The following is a 19,646-nucleotide window of genomic DNA, read 5'->3' on the forward strand; positions in this document are numbered from 1 at the left end:
ATTAATACTCATCCCTCCTCCCCAATTGTTTGGTGCCTCTCTCTTCTATTCCAGGGCCTTTCTAATACTTGAAGGGGGAAGTCTTGTGGAGGAGGCAGAGGAGGACAACCATCACATATTCACTAGTGCTCCTGAACAGTCCTCCAAACAAGCCATTCCCCTCAGGGATCCCTGGGATCCCTGGTTCTTAAAATTAGACTTGGGTATGACCCATCGGTGTGACTTTTACTCCTGTAGGGTCAAAAGCTTTTTATGCCTGTGGCACAGGGCTGACAGATAAATCATTTATAACAATATCTTCAGATATGCCTGTGGTACCCTCCATGTCAGGGAGAGGCCCAAGGCAAGCTTCCCAAGGCTCCTATTTGAGTAACAGGATTTCTCAAAAGAATTACATATTCCCATGCTGTCTCCCACTTAGAGCTCTCAAATATGGTGCTGAAGAACAAAGAAACATATTCTCTAGCCCCTCCAGATTCTCCCTGGTGCTATTTTCTAGAGTGCTTTCTCATGATCTTTCCTTTGCCTCTCCTTACCCCTATTTTGAATTATATTTATCAGTATATACATAGAGCTCATAGAATTTAGAATCCTGAGGTAGGTTATAAAACCATCTAATCCAACCCTCCTGTTTCGTAGATTCAACTCAACAAACATTTATTAAATGTCTTCTAGAACAATTACATTCATATAGCATGAAGGTTTGCAAAGCAGTTTATAAATATTACCTCATTTGATCTTCACAACAGTCCTGGGAAGTATTCGCTGTATCCCCATTTAGAGATGAGGTAGAGATTACGTGACTTGTATGCAGTCCTACAGCTAATAAGTGTTGGAGATAGGATTTGAATTCAGGTCTTCCTCACTTCAGGTCCAATGCTCTATTCACTGTGACACTTGATGCCTATATGCAAGACCCTGGGAATACAAATTTTAAAAAAGAAGGAAAGAATGCCTACCTTCAGGGAGCTTACATTCTATTAGGAAAAAAGTTATATGTATGTGTGTATATGGAGGGGAGGGAGGGATTAGATAGATAGGTACATAGATGGGTGGATGGAGAAGATAAAAGGAGAAAATAGACATGAAGGATGAATTGATATGTAGGTACATAGATGGGTGTAAAGATAGAGAAGATAGATGGAGAAGACAGATATAAATAGATAAATGGAGAAGATAGATAAATAGATGAAGGATGAATAGATAGATTGATACATAGATGTAGAAGACAAAGAAGATAGCTGGATAGATAAGACGGATGGATAAATGCAAAAGATAAAATAGATGAAGGATGAATGGATAGATAAGTACATAGATATAGAAGATAGATGGATAGAAGGAGAAGGAAGGAAGGGATGAATAGATGGAAAAGATAGATAAATAGATGAAGGATGAATGGATAGATAGCTGTAGAAGATAGAGAAAATAAATGGATAAATGGAGAAGATAGATTAGACAGATAAATAGATGAGATAGGTAAGCAAATATAAGATAATTTGGGAAGAGAGAGGTGGTTTCTGAGCTAAGTTCTGAAGGAAACCCAAAATTTCAGGGAATGAATGAATGAATGAGAAAATTATTAAGTGCTTACTGTATATCAACCATATAAAATAATCCTTGCTCTTAAGGAGTTTATTAATAGTGGGAGAAATAGCACACTGAAGAGTGGTGGTCAGTATACTCTGATTTGGAAAGTTTCTGGGATGGTGAGTGGGGCCATGGAGAAACAGGAGGACACAGCCTTTCTGGGAACAGTGGAAAGATTGATCTAATTATGATTCATTATAGTGGTGGGAGAGCAAGAGGAGAAGGTGAGGGAGGTAGGACCTGCCCCCACAACAAGCCAGTGAAGTAGGCAGTAGAAGTATTATTATCCCCATTTTACAGATGAGGAAAATGAGGCAATGATTGGAAAAATGATTCGCCTTAGAGCATTTTTCTAATGTCTGATGGGCAGGTAGGTAGTACAATGGGTAGAATGCTAGGCTTGGAGTCAGAAAGTATCTGAGTTCAAATCTGTCTCAGACACTAACTGTGTGACCCTGGACAAGTCACTTAATCCTGTTTACCTCAGTTTCCCCATCTGTAAAGTGAGCTGGAGAAGAAATGGCAGAGCACTCCAATGTCTTTACCAGGAAAACCCCAAATGAGGCCATGAAATGACAGGATTAGGCTACAACTACTACAACTAGAACGATATGTCTGATGACTACAATGCTGTTTCTATGAAGTACCTACTATATAGAAGGTCTCTGTTTGATAATGAAGTTAAAAAGAGAAATTACAGTCTCTGACCTCAGATAATTTTTAATCTAATCTTACAGTGGAAAGAACGCTGGGTTGAGATTAGAAGAACTGGATTTACAGCCCTGACATCTATTACCCAAGTTCCCTTTGACAAGTCCCTTCCTGTAGAGACCTCAGTTTCCCATCTGTAAAATGAAGAGGTTGGGCTGGATGAATTTCATTCCAATTCTGAATCCTGTGATCTTCTTTGTCATAATAATGACGCAGGACCCTAAGTGTTTTCTCATCAATAAGACCTTTCCATCTGAAGATTTAATATTTTGTTGTTTATTTGTTTCATTGTGTCTGACTCTTCTGACTAATATGAGATTTCTTGACAAAAATATATTGGAATGATTGCCTTTTTCCTTAATTCATTTTACAAATGAGGGAACTGAGGCAAATATAATTTAAGGGATTTGCCCAGGATCATACAGCTAGTAAGCATCTGGGGCCAGATCTGAACTCAGATCTTGCTGACTCGAGGCCCCATATTCTATCTACTGCATCCTCAAGCTACGGCCTAGTTAGGTTAGACATTGTTCCAAATAAAATGTGTGTTCAATCATGCCCCAAATGAGTCTGTATTCATCAATGGAAAATGCTGTGAATAGGCTTGTAGAATGATACATGGACAGAACTCATTTGGTTTTTCACAGAGATGTTTTTGAGCAAGACTGGGGACTAAAAAATAATAAACATCTACAGTATATACAAGTGTTAGTGTTTGTGGGTTTTAAAAAATCTCCTGGGTATCTGCTCATAAAAAAAAATTGAAAACCCATTATAAAGGATTGATTTGGGCTCAAGGCCTAATTGGTTGGGAGAGAGAAATTGAGTGCCATGATCCCAGATTCACAGGAGAAAAATACAAGAATTCTTGACTTTGGCTCATGTGGAAGGATGATGGTAGTTTATTATCAACAATAACATCAGCAAATCTGTAGCACTTCAAGATTCAAAAAGCATTTTCCTTGCATCAATCTGCAAAGTAAACCATACAAGTATGATTATTCCTATTTCTCAGATGGAAAGACCAAGGCTCAGAGAGAGGAGAAATGATTTGCCCATATTCATACACTGATATGTGTCAGAGGCCAGACTTTAAAACTGGAAGATAACTTGGAGATCATCTAATTCAGGGCGTTTCACCTAGGATCCAAGAGCTTTAAAAAAAAATGAGATAATTGATTTTAATATAATTGATTTCCTTTATAACACTTTGTATTTTATGCCTCTAAAAACATGATTCTGAGGAAGCGTTGGCAATCCATCCAGAGAGGCCCTAGTCTACCTTTTTCATTTTTGTAGCAGGGGTGTTTGGGATATTCAGGAAGATGGGCAATTCTGTTGGGAGAATTGTTGAGCTCTTTCCTGAGCTGCCTGTCTGTAATTTGGTGTCCACCTGGCACTCAGGTTCACATAGGCTCCAAGAAGCTGGAGCACACTCTAGAGATCACCCCCTGATCTTAGCTCCTCTTGGCTGTTGGGCTGAACTAAGGTGAGAGTAAGTGACAGGCCTCAAGCTTATCAGTGAGTTAAAGATTTCCCCCAATGGCATGGGCCGATGGGAGCAGTTTGATCCAACAGCCATTTAAGTAGCTGAGGGCAGGTACTGTGGAGTCCTCTGTAAAGGAGGCTGTAGCCTTCCCCAGATGGCCAAGAGGTCCAGGACACCAAAAAAAGCCAAGAACCCCCAACCTAGACCAGATGCTTCCTTTAACAAAGGCTTAAGTGACTTGTTCAAAGTCATGTAGGATTTAGAATCTCTTCCCAAAATATCTTATGTTTGCTTATCTATCTCATCTATTTATCTGTCTAATCTAGCCATCTATCTAAAGTCATGTAATAACAGTTAACATTTAAGGCACAGACACTGTGCTAAGGACCTTACAAATATCACATTTGAGTCTCACAACAGGGTAGGTACTAAAAAATAGCCCCACTTTACAGATGAGGAAACTGAGGCAAACAAATGTTAAATGGCATGCCTGGGGTCTCACAGCCACTTAAGGTTGACTTTGAACTCACATTGTCCCAACTCTAAGCCCATCAGCCTTATTCACTGTGGCAGGTTGGCTTTCTGTATTATCATCCACCCATCTATTCAATCAATATTTATTCAGCATAGATAGAAGACTATTTTTTAGTATAGTTTTTTTTTTATTTACCAGATATATGCATGGGTAATTTTACAGCACTGACAATTGCCAAATCTTTTGTTCCAATTTTTCCCCTCCTTCCCCCAACCCCTCCCCTAGGTAGCAGGTTGACCAATACATGTTAAATATGTTAAAGTATAAGTTAAATACAATATATGTATACATAGTAGACTAATTTTTTTGTCCTGATTCATGTCCTGATTATATTTTATTAGTAGACTGAAATTGAGATTGGGGCTAGGCGTGCACAAGCAGCTTGGGTAAAGAGCAAGAAAGTGTTTTTCCACTTTAGACCTGTTTCTTCATCTTTAAAATAAGTTACTCTTTTGAGATCCCTTAAAGATCTCAAATCAGAAAGCCCTGAATTCAAATGTGGCCTCAGACATTTAGTTGTTGTGTGATCCTGAGCAAGCCACTTAACCTCTGCCTCAGTTTCCTTATCTGTAAAATAGATAATCACCTTCCAGGGTTCTTGTGAGCAGCATTAAATGAGATAATAGTTATAAAGCACTAAGCATTGGGAACATAGTAAGCGCTATATAAATGTCACCTCAAAGAATAGCATGGGTACTTGGAGATAAATAATTGCCCACAGGCAGTGGACATCTCCATCTGCTCATTACTCCCTCAGTGGGACTGGCTTAGGAAGTCATGTCTGGTAGTTCTGTATATTTGCTGCACATCCAGGCTTTCATTCCCTGGCTGCTTAGTGAAGAGGGCACTGAGGGAGTGAAAGGAGGCACAGGGGAAAAGGAGTGTCGATGTTTAAGAAGGTAGGGGCAGTGCAAATGTAACCCGGACCCCCACATGAAAACTTACAATTTAAAACAAAAACATCAGTCAAGTATTTTTGAGGCTGCCTTATGGGACTGTGGTCAGAGTCACTAAACAGCCTCTCTTCTCCCTCTTGCCAGATGCTGGGGAATACTTCCAATCTTTCACCAAATGGTAGCTGAGCTCCTTTAAATCACATCTGGCTGGGATTGCCTATTCCTCACCAGCGCCTAAGACTCCCCCCCTTCTTCTCCCTAGCCCTCCATCCCCCCACCACCCCAATTCCCAAGTGGCAGCTGAGAGACATTAGTCATTTTTTCTGTTCAGCCAAGAAAGACCTGCTCTTGACCACATCAAAGCCGGAGACCTGGGCCAACGGTCCAGCCCTCCACTTCTCCCAGCCAGGAGTCCCGCCACAGCTGGGAGGCCAGACCCACCCAGCTTGCCTCAGAGTTGGGTGAGCTGGAAGATCTGACCTATTTGCTCCCTTGCAGCTGGAGCGACAGCAGGGAAACTCTCTGGGTCTTCCCTTCCAACGCTTATAATGATGTGGGGTGGAGGCAAGAGGGGGTGGAAAGTCAGCATTTCCAATATTATTATTTGGTTAGAGGGGAAAACAGTTCAAAAAAATTGCTGCCCAGTGCCAGCTGAAACCAACTGCAGAGGCCTTAGCATCTACAAATTGCCTTCCTCCTCACCAGGCCAGCCTTTCATTAAGCTGGCCTAAAGACCCAGGGCTAAAGCTAAACAAATAGGTCTCCAATTTCCTCCTAGATCCCAGGGAGAGTTAGACAGGCCCGAAGCAGCATCCTGGCTTTGGTTTATATATTTATTTTCGATTTTTCCCCCCTAAGTCGGAAAATAATGTTGCAGTTAATTCTCAACATATGCTCCAGTAACATAATAGCCTCTAGTTTTTTTTGACCTCTGGTTGTAAGGGGGGTGGCTGTAAACAGACAGAAACCATGGCAATCACAACCCAGAGCTTGCCCTGCAGCAGTGGGGGTTTGTGATTGCTGATCAGAAGGCGCTGATCATAGGCAGCCCTATGGCCATGTGTCCTAAAGGGCTCATCTTGGATCAATTTCATTTGGAATAGGTGGGTGGGAGAAGCATGAGGAAAGGAGGCTGGAAACCCAAGATGGGCTTCCTGGCCTTTCGGTCCTGGTCAGCATCGGCTTCTTTGAAATAATCCAGGAAGATAGGCCAGTCAGGAAAGATTTCAGGACAGTTTGTAAGTACTGGTTAGTTATGACCCAAACCTGACTCTGACTCTCAGCTCTGTCACTGACTATTTGTGTGACTTTAGTTAAGTCCCTTCCTCTGGACCTTAGTTTTCTCCTTTTAAAAATGAGTTGGAAGATATTCACACTGCTAACATTGCTTGGACTAACTCATATTACTGAAATAGGCAATTGAGATCCTGTCTTCTATAACTTTTCTCTCTCTCCCTCTCTCTCTCTCTCTCTCTTTCTCTCTCTCTCTCTCTCTCTCTCTCTCTCTCTCTCTCTCTCTCTCTCTCTCTCTCTCTCTCTCTCTCTCCCCCTCCCCTCCCCCTCCCCCTCCCTCTCTCCCTCTCCCTCTCCTTCTTCCCCCCTCTCTCTCTATCCCCCCCTTTCCAGAACACTTTTCTCAAAACAATTCTGTAAAATAGGCAGTATAAGACTAGGAAACCAAGGCATAGAGGAGAGTGACATCATATCCTCAAATTCATACAATATGTAAATGGTGAAAGTAGACTTTGACTTGGGCCTTCTGGATCCCAATCCAGTTCTCTTCCTGCACCATCTCCCTAGGTGCCTGGTACATTTGTCGAATGAACAATGAATGAGTAAATAATAACACTCAAGAAACTAGAACCCTAACTTATATTATGGCTCCATTTCCCCTCAAATGTCAGTGTGTTTAGTCTACATTAGAACAGTGCACGTTTCATTTGATGTTTGTTGGTTTTGGAGGGCAGGGGAAAGAAGTGATTGTAATATGTGAGAGTAATAAAGAAAATGAGCAGGTCCCATGTGGCCATAGAAGAGCACCATCTGCTTTAAGGTATCACACAATATAAAGAAATTGAGAGGAAGGCCCAGCGTATATTGGATAGACTCTAAGTGGGGATGGATGGGTGGAAAGACATGGGCAAGATTGCCTGAGATGAGTCGGGATGGGTGGGTGACTCATGAGCTGCATCACTGGGGGAGAAGGATGAGAAGAGTAGCCATATGGATGAAATCACATCCTTTGAAATATTGCCATATTGGCCAATGCAAGAATTTGTTTTGTTTGATTATGGATATTTGTTATAAGAGTTCTGTTTTTCTTTTTCTTTTTTTTTTAACGAGGGAAGAGGTAGGAGGGAAAGAAAATAGATTTTTGTCCATTGAAAAAAATAAATTTAAAAAAGAAAAATTGTCTTAATTCCCTATGAATTTTAGGTCATGGGTTCTAAGCTCTATATGGAAAAACCTTGATTATCTGACAAAGTTCTGACGCTTCTGGTTAGCCACTTTGTGCCCTAAAAGTACACTGAGTCAGAGACTGCATCCCGCCATTGTAGAATGATAGAATTATACCTTAGGAGTACCTAGCAGCAGATGTGGCTGTGAGTCACTTAGCCATTAATTTATCTACCTCCAAACCAAGAGCCATCAGTAACAGCGGCAAATGCACCACATGAAAGGAGCCTCACAAAAGCATCAACTTAAGGTTCAGAACATTAGACGGTAAATCCACAGGAAAAGTCCAGTCTTTTCTTAATATGGAGCCCAGGGAGAAAATAAAAAACTTTAAACAAAGCAAAACCAAAAGCCACGAGAATGCCGCAGTTTGATATCAGAAGCTAGTGCAACTCTGGCCATTGATTCTCCATCTTACTTCAAGATCCTCCCCTGGCTCTTGAGACACTATTGGGGTCCCATGACCGTGGTATATTCCTCTCCTTCTTGCCTTTTTCCCTAACATCAACCCAAACCTTTAGAATTAAAGACTGAACTGTTGGGGGCCAGGCTGTCCCATTGTCCCCCTTATTCCAAGTTAAAGAATTCCCAGCTATTGCTCTTAATAAACCTAAGGCAGGAATTAATGAGTTAGCAAAAGAAACAATACAAACACACATGAAATAAATAGCAATGCAATTGTCAAAAGAAGGGGTACAATAAGTACAATAAGTGCTATCATATGATCTAAGACAGGAAGAGGTCCTAGTCTAACCCTCTCCATTCTACAGATGGGAAAATTGAGAAGAGGGAGCTGGTTTGTAAAAGTGGTGAGGGAATACAGTAAGTTAGAAGGAAAGCATAGTATAGGAGAAGGCGTGCTGAAGTCAGATCACAATTTGAATCCTGGCTCATAAATTAGCTGTGTAACCTAAAACAAATTATATCTCCCCACTAAAACTCAGTTTCCTCATCTGTGAAATGGGGATAATAATATTATATATATATATATATATATATATATATATATATATATATATATATATATATAATGTACGTGTACATCATGACAGTGTATATATAATCTAACTTGACCAATTTCATCAGTATAAGGAGCTTACACTGAGGATCTCCTCTATCAGTGTAAATTGGTACCATCTTTATATCTAGTCTAAAGAAAATATTAACTTGCCTATACTACATGGCTAACATAAGGCAGAAGTGGGATTTGAATACAGGTCTCTCCCAGTCTGAGGTCTCTCTTTTTTCTGTCTCCTACACCCAAATGATTCTGCTTCTCATTGATTGGTCAACAATAAGTCCCAGTCCAATTTCATTTGGCTAGTGATGGCTCTGAATAAATATAAATAGCAATCTTTTTTTTTTTTTTTGTTTTGGCCAGAAACTCTCAGTGTCTTCTCTTCCCGAATTAATTTTCTTTTGATTAAGTAAAAAGAGGCCATTCTTTGTCTCATTGCTTACCTATCCCTGATCACTTATTAGGCATTGCCTCAGACAAACTGAGACCTGGGAAAGACCAAAGCTTAAAAAGAGCAGAATCTCCCACTGCGTCCAGGGCTACCTCCAGTTGTCCACTGGACCAGATGGATCTGGAGGAGAAAGAGAGGCTGGTGACCTTGCACAGCCCTCCCTAACTTAAAGCCAATTCACTTTCATGGTATCACTTCCCTGATGTCATGGTCCACTTTGAGAATGAAGGGCAAACAACAATAACTATTATACCACATTTCCTCTCTAATAGTAGTATGTGTTTATGTAGTAACAATTATACCCCCTACTTAAAAGGATTATCATGAAGAAAGTACTTGCAAAGCTTAAGATAATACACCAATATGTGATACTATTATTAAGGTGATTTCAAAATCCTTTTCTTTCATCTGAAGGCTTCAGACCTGTAACTTTGAGTCCAGAAGGACAGCTCTTTGGGTCCGCAGAGCATGTCGCCTACGCGCCAAGTGTCTGGATCAGTAAGTCAGTAAATAAGCATTTATTAAGCAGCTACCAGGGGCAGCTAAATGTTGAAGGGAATGGAGCATGGGGTCTGGAGTCAAGACTACCTGAGTTCAAAACCAGTCTCAGTTAATTAATAGTTGTATGACTGTGGGCAAGTCTCTTAACCCCATTTGCTTCAAAATGAGCTGGAGAAGGAAATGGAAAACCACTCCAGTATCACTTGAAGGGGGTGAGGAAGAGTTGGACATGACAAGCACCTACTATGTGTTAAACACTGTGCTTTTAAACATTTAAATATATGTGTATGTGATTCTACATTCTAATGTCTTGCTGGGACATTCTGAGTTCTAAGATCTATTATTCTATTCTGTAAACCCCTTGGACTCTGACATTCTGTTTTATGAGTAAGACAATCTCTCTTCCCAGCTCCCAGTGTAGTTGGGAAAACAGCACATACATAACGAACAGTACCAATGAGTGAGTTCATTGGAAACGTCCAGTGTGTGGTAGAGACAGTAAAGATGGCGGGATCCCTCACGGTGGAGAAGCAAGTGAGTGTTGCCTGTGCCTCAGCGAGGTCAGCACACCCTGGCAGTGCCCAGCCCTACAGCAGGCAAGTCCAAACACGTACAGAAGCCTCGGCATCCTGATCCCCTGCCCGATGGCCTGTGCTTATTTGTAGTGTAAGAAGAAGGTGGTTGGAAGAAGGGAAGGTTGGTGTTCAGCCCAGCAAATAGGAGACAGCTGGAAAGGAACAGGCGTGGGGGTGCGCCTGCGCAAACCTCAACAAGTTGGATCATTTAACACAGGCCTGAACACCTGTTCCCATCCACAGTGACCTCATCCTCAGTACTGTTTGTTACCAGGTAACCATCAGTGAGACGCTGCTAGCACCTGATGGGGTCAAGGGATGAAGGGCAGTCCCTCCATAAGGAGTAGCTCTTGATAGCCATCAAAAGGACTTTCCAGCGGGGGATCCTTGACCCTGCTTAAAAAGACAGCTACTCACTCCCTCTCTCAGTTCAATTCAGCAAGTATTTATTATTTTGTATTTGCACAAAACCAACACGAACAGAGTGCTTGCCCTCAAGGAGTTTATATTCTGTGTTGGTTTTGCTTTAGTCATTTCAGTCACACCTGACTCTTCATGACCCCATTTTGGGGTTTTCTTAGCAAAAAATACTGGAGTGATTTGTCTTTTCCTTCTCCCAGTTCATTTTACATATGAGGAAATTGAGGCAAACAAGGTTAAGCGACTTACTCAGAGTCACGTGGCTAAGAAGTATCTAAAGTTGGATTTGAATTCAGTTCTTTTTAACTTCTGGCTGAATGTTCTACCTACTGACCCACCTAGCTGCCCCAATAGTGGATGTTGATGTTATTCTTCATCCTTCTTTCTCGAAAAGGTCCAGTGACATCATAAAGGAAATGTTTTGACTTATACATGAGAAGAAAGTGTATTTCAGACATGGAAGTTAAATCCTAAACAATTTCTAAAGGTGATGAAATCCTATTAGTGACTGACTGTGATGGCGATGTGTGTAAATGATTGTGGTCAGTAGTAGTGTCTCCTTGGCCAAGTGACTTTGGGGAGGAGGAGAGGAAACAGCAAAGAGAAGGTCTCAGGACTCTTTCTTCCAGAAATACACAGTGATACAATCAGCCGTACACCTGCAAGTGTCCTGCCCATCAGAGCACACAATGAGCTCCATTCTTCCTTACTAGGAAGGGCATTTAAAGTGAACCATGCAGGGTCTCCTGGGGTAGGAGAAATGCCATAGAATTGAAAGTCATGCCCTTCTGAGCAAGATTCAAGGTTCATGGATTTTGAGTCAGACTCGTACCTCTTTTGCGGTTGTAGACAAGGCTGTTCATCCCTTTGTGCAGATTACAGCATTGGGTTGTCAGAAGGGACCTAGAAATTTGTCCAACTCTGACATCTGGGATTTTGCCCGAGAGGTTCCAGAAAGATATATCCAACTGGGATCCTGGAATCCCTTCAGCAGTATTCCTGGCAGATGAATAAGGACTTTTGAAAGGACTGCAAAGATGATGGTATTAGAGAAATCAGAAGAATATTTAACCAGCTGAGCCCAAGAGCTGGCGAGGGAGATTGATAGAGGTCATGGCCAGGACAGACATAGACACTGGTCTCCATTGCTGTTAATGAGGTCTCACTTGCTGACCACTAGGCCGAGGAAGTCCCGTTTGTGAGATCCCAAGGCCTGAATTTGTCATTTGGATCATCTAAGAATACAGAACTTTTGAGCTGTTTGGGGAGTGCTGAATGTCCAGGTAAACACATTGACCGTGACCGTGGCCGTCTCCACTTACATGCTTAGGGTGGAGGGCTCCTGTAAGTCAGCTCTGTCATCAGCATTGCCCAGGATGGCCTTGTGCTCCCCATTCCTTTAGGGACCCTTTCTAATGATCCTCCTTTTCCTCTGTATCCATCAGCATCTCCTTTATAAGGAAGCATTCTAAGTGGGTAGATGAAATAAATACATAGAACTGGGAACCTTATTACTATATCTGAAGGAGTGAGTGCATTTCACTATTTTTTCTGTCATGCTTTCTACATTCAGGCCATCCTCCTTTTTTGGAGTCAATAAGATCTGAATTCAAATCTTCTCTTGAATACTGGTTTGTGACCCGATCTTCCTATCTTCCTCAGCTTTCTCATTTGTAAAATGGATGGGGGTGGACTGGATGGCTTCTAAGAGTTCTTCCTGCTTTAAATTTATGATCTAAACTTCCATCCCAATCCCTTTGGAGCCTTGGGTTCAGCCTCTGGAATTCTGAATCACCTTATTATTTTGCCTTGAATCAAACGTCCAGGTCACTTCTTGATCTGTTTTAGATCATGCTTCAGCACATATTTCCACTTCTAGCTCCCTTTGACCTGTGATCATCCCCCATTAGAATGTCAGCCCTGAAAGAGCCAGACAATATCTTGTTCTTTTATTTGTATCCTCCGTGCTTAGCACAGTAGGTCCTTAGGAAATCTTTTTTTTTCTTTTGAGCATGCTCTGAAGGTGTCCAACTTACAGATCCCTTTCATCTTAGTCTCCCTGGAAAACAGGTAGCCTCTAGATGAAAATTCCCACAGAGATGTGTTGGCTCAGCAGGACAGCCCAGGTACCTTCCAAAGTCCCCATTGGGAGAGTGAGTCAAAACATGGGGAGGTTTTGGGTCGCACCTAGAGTTAGAAACAGCTGAGCACAGCCTTTGAGCAGTTCTCCCTGCAGCAGCTGCTGCTCCCACCAATACTGCCGGCCGCCACCGTTCTACTTTCTCCCTTGTCCCATCTGTTCTGTTGGACCGCTTCCCAAGAATGTGATCCTTAGGGAGGAGAAAGACGATGAGAAGCAAAAGGCAAAGGAAAGAGAATGAATTACACTGGAGGAGTGGCTGATTTGAGAACACCACTGGCATCCCTAAGGATCGAAATGGTGGGTTACAGTAAAGTGAAAGCTCTGGATCTGAGAGCAAAAAGCCTGAGTTCCAATCCAGCTTCCATATCTACTGAACTCCAGGCTCACCCTGGAGTGTAGGTCACTCCCTCTCCCGAACCTCAGTTTCCTTTCCTGCAAAATTGGGCAAAAATTCCCTGCAGTCTATCTATCTTTTATGTCCATGGTTGTATACGTATTGTTACTGCCATTGGAGTGTAAGATCCTCAAGGGCAGCGACAGTTTTGCCTTCCTTTGTATCTGTAGTGCAAAGTGCTTGGTACATAGCAACTACTTAGGAAATACTTGTGGACATCATCAGATATAGCAGATAGAGAGCTGGATCTAGAGTCAGAACGTTACAAAGACCTTCCCAGATACTCACTAGTTATGTGACTATACTTCCCTTCTCTCAAATTCAGTTTCCTTGCTTATAAAATGAGAATTATAATATCCCCCAGAACCTTCCTCCCATAGTTACTTTGAGGCTTATACATTCTCTCATGATAATGTTTGCAAATGCTTTGTGAATCTTAGTATAGCATATAAATGTCAGTTATAATAATAAAGTTATAATAATACTGTCTCTCTCCCAGGGTGCTTTTGAGAGAAGGGCTTTGCATAGAAATGTGAGATTACTGTTATTACATTAGACCCCACTCCAAGTAGGCTGGCTCACTCTCTGGTTGGAAGCCTAGTGAGTGGTGAAGTGATTGAGAACCCCCCGCATCTGGTTGGAATCGGTGCTGGAAGGCAGTTCCCTCTGCAGGCAGAAAACTCTATGGACATGATTCCACTCACCTGGTAGAGTATAAAGCCGTCTCCCCACCAGGTCATGCCAAAAGCACCGCCTGTGCCCTCCAAGCTCTGACGTTTCAGCAGAGGGGTACCTCGGGCGGATGCCTTCAGGGCCCCAGGGTAGTCAGGGTGGATCTCACCTGGAAGGAGCGGACTCCTCCACCTATGTCACCTGAGCAGGTAAAAGAGAGAAGGGCAGAGAGAGATCTTGTGGAGTTAAGTTGACCTGATTTGGATTGGAATGGGATCTAGCACAAAAGCAGAAGATTATCCTGTAAGAGAAAGTGTTCTATAGTGAAAGAGTTGCTGGATTTGTTATAAGTGGGCCTGGGTTCAAAATCCGCCTCTACTCTTCATATCTCTGTGACTTTGGGTAAGTCATGTGCCCTTTTAGTATTCCCATTTGTGAAATAAATTCTTTGGGTTTGAATCCTTCTAAATCTGTAGTGAGGATTTTTAACCTTCAGTCCAAAGAGCTAAGTTCAGATTCAGAATCTATACTTACTAGAATCTAGACTCCTGGATCATTTTCCCCTCTCTGAACCTCAGTTTTCTCATCTGCAAAATGGGGCAAAAATTACCTGCAATTTGGCCTGCATCTGTTTGGTATATACATAGTTGTCTGCATGTTGTCCCCTCTTCCCCATTAGGATATAAGCTTCTTGAGGGCAGAATTCATATTTTTGCTTTTCTTTATGTCCCCAGTTCTTATCAGAAGGCCTGGCACAAAGTAAATGCTTAATAAATCAATAACGTATAGATTTCAGACAATCTATGAATTTGGATGGGGAAAAAATTCCGCCTTTTTTTCACTAAGCTTTGGCTTCCTTTTATGCATTTATGCATGTATTTAATTTTGGAAAACATTTAAAAATATGATTGTGATAAGGGGTCTGTAGGTCTCACCAGAATCCACTAGAATGCCCAAGGGATCCATCCATGACACAAGAAAAGATTAAGAACCTCTATTCTATATCCTAGCAACCCAAGAAAATGCATATATTCCCCATACGAGTAACAATATTTTTCCAATCTACTGTATCCTCATTCAAGTAAGAGCAATGTCAGCACTGACATCAGAAGAAACAGATGCCAGAGGCTTATTCTAGGATGAGGGAAAGAGGGATAAAGTTGTCTGAACCTCTATTTCTTCCCTGCAATCCATCGCAGACTGAGAACAAGCTGTACAGGGCCACCTGCTCTTAATAATTTAGTTGCTATTCCAGCAATTACAGTGACAGATGAGTTTAATCCCTAAAAGCAGTTAAAAGGCCACAAAGTAACAAGGGGATAGTGTGACATTGGAGAGATGTTTTGAAGGAGCCAATGGGTACCAAAAAAAAGGGCCACTGATAATAAGATGATAGTTCTTATTTCTATCATATCTAGAGGTTTATGGAGTACTTGTTTCACAGCCCATCAAAATGGGTAGTACAAGGTTTACTATCCCAATTTTTTAGATGAGGAAACTGAGCCTCAGGGAGTGAAATAGTATATTCAGGATTATCCGAGTAGTGCTACAATTTGGTTCTGAAACTAGGTCTCTGAACTTAGAATCTGGTATTATTCCCTCTACCTCAGGTCTGGTTTTGTTTTATTTTGTTTTTTATTTTTTAATTCTTTGTATCATAAATGCTTTGAGCAATCTGGGGAAGCCTCTGAATCCCTTCTCAAAATAATGTTGTTAAATGCATAAAATACATATGCATAGTATAATAATATACATGTGCATACATATAATATACAATATGCATAATATTATAAAGGAACCCAAGATTAGTCAAAGAATAATTTTTCCCCATCCAAGATTACAGCCCTCAAAATCTATCCACAAATCCCTCTGACCCAGATTGAGTCCTTGTAGTACACTATATAAAACATTCAACTCCATCATTTCCAAGGAACCAAAAGTAAGGTAATTCAAGGGCAGTGGAGAAATGTACAGTAGATGTAAAGGAAGGGCCTGAGCAAAAACTATGAGGGCCAGTGGGACTCATGGCTTGGGAGCTAATGGTTGATCAACCCATGCTGTATACATCCATGAAACATTCAGAGAGGCAATGACCAACCTGATTCAGAGACCAATGGTAAAGCATGCTACATGCCTTATGACAGAGAAGTAATGAACTCAGGGAATAGAATAAGATCTGTGTTTCTAGCAAGGCCAAAAGGGGAATTTGTTTTGCATATATATATTTGTTACAAGAATTTTGCTGGGGTTGGAGGAAGATAAGAAAATCCTTAGGGTTGAGGAGGAGGAATGAAAGGAAGAAAGGGGAAGGGGGAAAATAAATGAAAAAGAGAAAGACAGAAGGAAAGAAAGGGAGGGAGGGAAGAGAGAAAGAGGAGGGAAGGGAAGGAGGGAAAAGAGAGAGAGGAGGGAAGATAGGGAGGGAGGGAAGAGAAAAAGAGGAGGGAAGAAAGGAGATGGGTATTGTTATTCTCATTTTACAGTTGTGGAAACTGAGGCAAACAGAGGTTAAAACTATCAAAAGAACCATTGAGTAAATCCTCTAAGATTTATTGGAGGAACTGGACAAGAATTACTCAGGATGGTAAGACAACAATGGGTTGGGATCTGCCTGAGGGGGAGGGGAGTGCCCATATTTACAAAGGAGCAGTGCATTTCTGAGAAACTTCATGTGAGAGAATCTGAGAAATACTCACTAGGGGAGACCCATGGTCCAATAACATCTGAAATTATCAGTCCCTGGCAAGAGCTCAGGGGATCCTTTTTGAAAAGGAATTGTGCTTCTGTGTCATTAATGAGAGGCAGTATAGTGCTGTGGGGAGGATGCTGGATGAGGAATCCCTAATAGACCTGCATTCCCATCCAAGATCAGCTATTAATTACCTGTTCAACACTGAGCGAGTCAATACACTTCTTGTTTCTGTTCACCAGTTAAAGAAGATGAAAAATACCTCCAGTCATTTATTTCCTAGGTTTGTTTTAAGATTCAGCTAAGGTAACGAAGGCAAAAATGTTTTGAAAAGTAAAAAACACAAATAAAAGACAAATGCTGATGGTCTTTCTGCTACATCTACAGCCAGTGCCCATTAGTGGTTTGAGAAGTACAGTTTGGTGTCCACTAGAGTCATAATTAGGGGGAGCCAGTCTGGGCTTTGTCCTAGAGCAGTGAAATGTAAAGAGCACCAAAAGCATAAAGTTTCATTGTAGTAGAAATAATCAGTTCATCACCTAGAAGAGATGAGGAGGAAATAAGATCTACAATGTATGTGGTGCAGTGGATAGGGCATTATATTTGGAATTAGGTAGATTTGTCTTCTTGAGTTCAAATCTGACCTTAGACACTTACTAGTTATGGGGCAAGTCACTTCATACTGTTTGTCTCAGTTTCTTCATCTGTAAAATGAGTTGAAAGAAATGGCTAGCCATTCCAGTATTCGTGCCAAGAAAACCCCAAATAGGCTCCCAAAGAGGTATAATGTACCAAACATTGTGCTAAATACTTTTTGATCCTCACAACAGCCCTGAGAAGTAGATACTGTCATTATCTCCATTTTACAGTTGAGGAAACTGAAGCACACCGTTTGCAAGTGTCTGAGGCTGGATTTGAACTGAATCCAGACCCAGAAGTCTCTGTGCTGTACTATCAGCTTCTTCTAATGAATAACTTGTTAAAATGGGAAATCCTCACTGGCCTCCGTGTGAGCCCCACCTCTTCCAGCCAAGTGACCTTACTATGTTCTGTTTCTGTCTGCCCTTCTCCCAACCGAATTTGTTCTGAGTTTGAGAGAGCTTTTTTGTGACTTGTCCAGGGAATGTTTTGTAAAAGTTGCGCCTGATTGCTCAAAAATGCCTTGTTGGGTTGGGCTGCTTTGGGCCCCCAGTCATTGTTAGTGTGTTTCATGGAGCTGTGGCCAGTTGTGACATCACTTGCAGGGACTATTGGTGATTCCCGGCATTGTGTGCATCAGTGAGTCCATTATATAAGGGCATGCTTATTCTCAAGGTTCTACAAGGGGAAATTATGTCATGGGGAGACAGTTTCCCACCTAGGGATCTCCCAGGGTGGAGAAGACAACTTCTGGAGAATCCCTAAATAATGGATCTGGACTAGCTTGTATATCTGGGTGCCATCCAAAGTCTGACTTTTCCTAAGGGCTAGTCTGGGTCTTTCACAGAGGCTCATCCTTAGATACTTCTGACAGAGAACAAAGATAACTCAGATCTCGGGGCTGAAAATACCTTTCGGGGTCAGTCAGGAAAGAATATTCTTTTTGGAATCAGAAGATAATGGGCTCAAGTGCTGACTCACATTTGACATCACTTAACTAACACCATTTCTTCTCTAAATGCTGATGATGCTTCTATACAATCCTTCTATAAAGTGTACTTCGCACTACCCACCTGGAGAAATACAACAGGGTATGCAATAGAACAATAAATATAAAATATATAAAACATGAAATAAAATTTAAGTCAAGAGACTTGAGTTTAAGTCCCAACTCTGCCATAAACTAACTAGTTGTGATCAATCTCAGTATCCCTAGGTCTTGTTTGCCTATTGTGATCAATCTCAGTATCTCTGAGCCTTATTTCCTACTCTGGGAAATGAGGGTGTTGGATCAGTCTGAGAATTCTTAAAGATTTTTGTGTCCTGGAGCTTTTAGGCAATCTTTTTATACATATTTGTTTTCTTACTATCTTCTTCCTTCCCTCCCCATTAGATTAGAAGCTCCTTGAGGACAAAAGTTGTCTTTTGCTTCTTTTTTGAATCTTTAGTGCCTTGCACAGTGCCTGACATATAGTAGGTGCCTAATGAATGTTTATGGACAAATTGACAATCTGGGGGTGTTTGAGGACTCCTTGGATTTTAGTATGAAATATATAGGCTTATATAGATATATAGACTTATATAGGCTGACACAGGAGACCAATTATATTGAAATGCAGTTATTAAAACATTTTAAAAAACCAAGTTCACATGGGTCCTAGTTCCATGGAGTGGATGGCTCTTTCCACTTTGTCTATGAATCTACCTTTATCTCATAGGATTGTTATGATGAACATGATTTATAATCTCTAAAGTGCTACATCCCTGTGAGTTACTAAAATTATTACCTAGCTTCTCTTCCAAACACACAGGAATCCCTTCTATGGCCTTCTTGGCAGAGGAGGGAGCACTTTTGGAGGATGACAGCAAAGATGATGAGGTCAGACGGTACTTGAGCCAGCTAAATGGGAGAGCCAGCCCTTGTCCTTGACTCTCTGGGCATGGGCAGGTCCTTTCCCCGAGAAACTCAGTAACCAGAAGCCATAGCTCTCTGACCTTATCCCACAAAGGTGAGAGAAATTAAACATGTCTCCTGACTTGTGTCAGTGATTAATTCTGCTGCTGCTCTATACCTGCCTCACGGGATTATTTAAAGCTCAAAAATTAGATTATATCCTTAAAGCATTTCACAAAATTTAAAGTCCGAATGAATGTTATTATTATATGTATTTTTAATTTATTTATACCTTATTTTTATTATTGTATTTTCTTTTTATGGGATACAGAATTATTGTTCTATTATTATTATAACTCATGTTAATAAGGTACAGAATCTTAGAATTAAAGAGGATTTCAAAGGTCATCTATCGATCAAAATTTCTATCACATCCCTGAAAGAGTGGTCATAAATTATAATGACAACAATGACAACAATAGTAGCTAGCATTTTTATAGCAGCTATTAGGTATCAGGCATTGGACTACGAACTTTATAAACATTATCACACTTGATTCTCACAACAACCCTTGA

The 19,646-nt window shown here is 41.1% G+C and overlaps 1 protein-coding gene across 12 annotated transcripts in view; it reads left to right on the forward strand.

The window, feature by feature from the left end:
- Nucleotides 1-19,646, forward strand: part of CBFA2T3 (CBFA2/RUNX1 partner transcriptional co-repressor 3) — a 192,039-nt gene that overhangs the window by 93,455 nt on the left and 78,938 nt on the right. For 2 of the 12 annotated variants that reach the window (XM_074286188.1, XM_074286186.1), the window contains exon 2: nucleotides 9,559-9,642. The exons of 7 other annotated variants lie outside the window; for them this stretch is intronic. The gene's annotated coding sequence lies outside the window, so the exon portion shown is untranslated. 3 more of the 12 variants (XM_074286192.1, XM_074286196.1, XM_074286191.1) reach the window with 3 other exon arrangements.

This window comes from Sminthopsis crassicaudata, chromosome 2 (assembly GCF_048593235.1).
Source record: "Sminthopsis crassicaudata isolate SCR6 chromosome 2, ASM4859323v1, whole genome shotgun sequence".
NCBI lineage: Eukaryota > Metazoa > Chordata > Mammalia > Dasyuromorphia > Dasyuridae > Sminthopsis > Sminthopsis crassicaudata.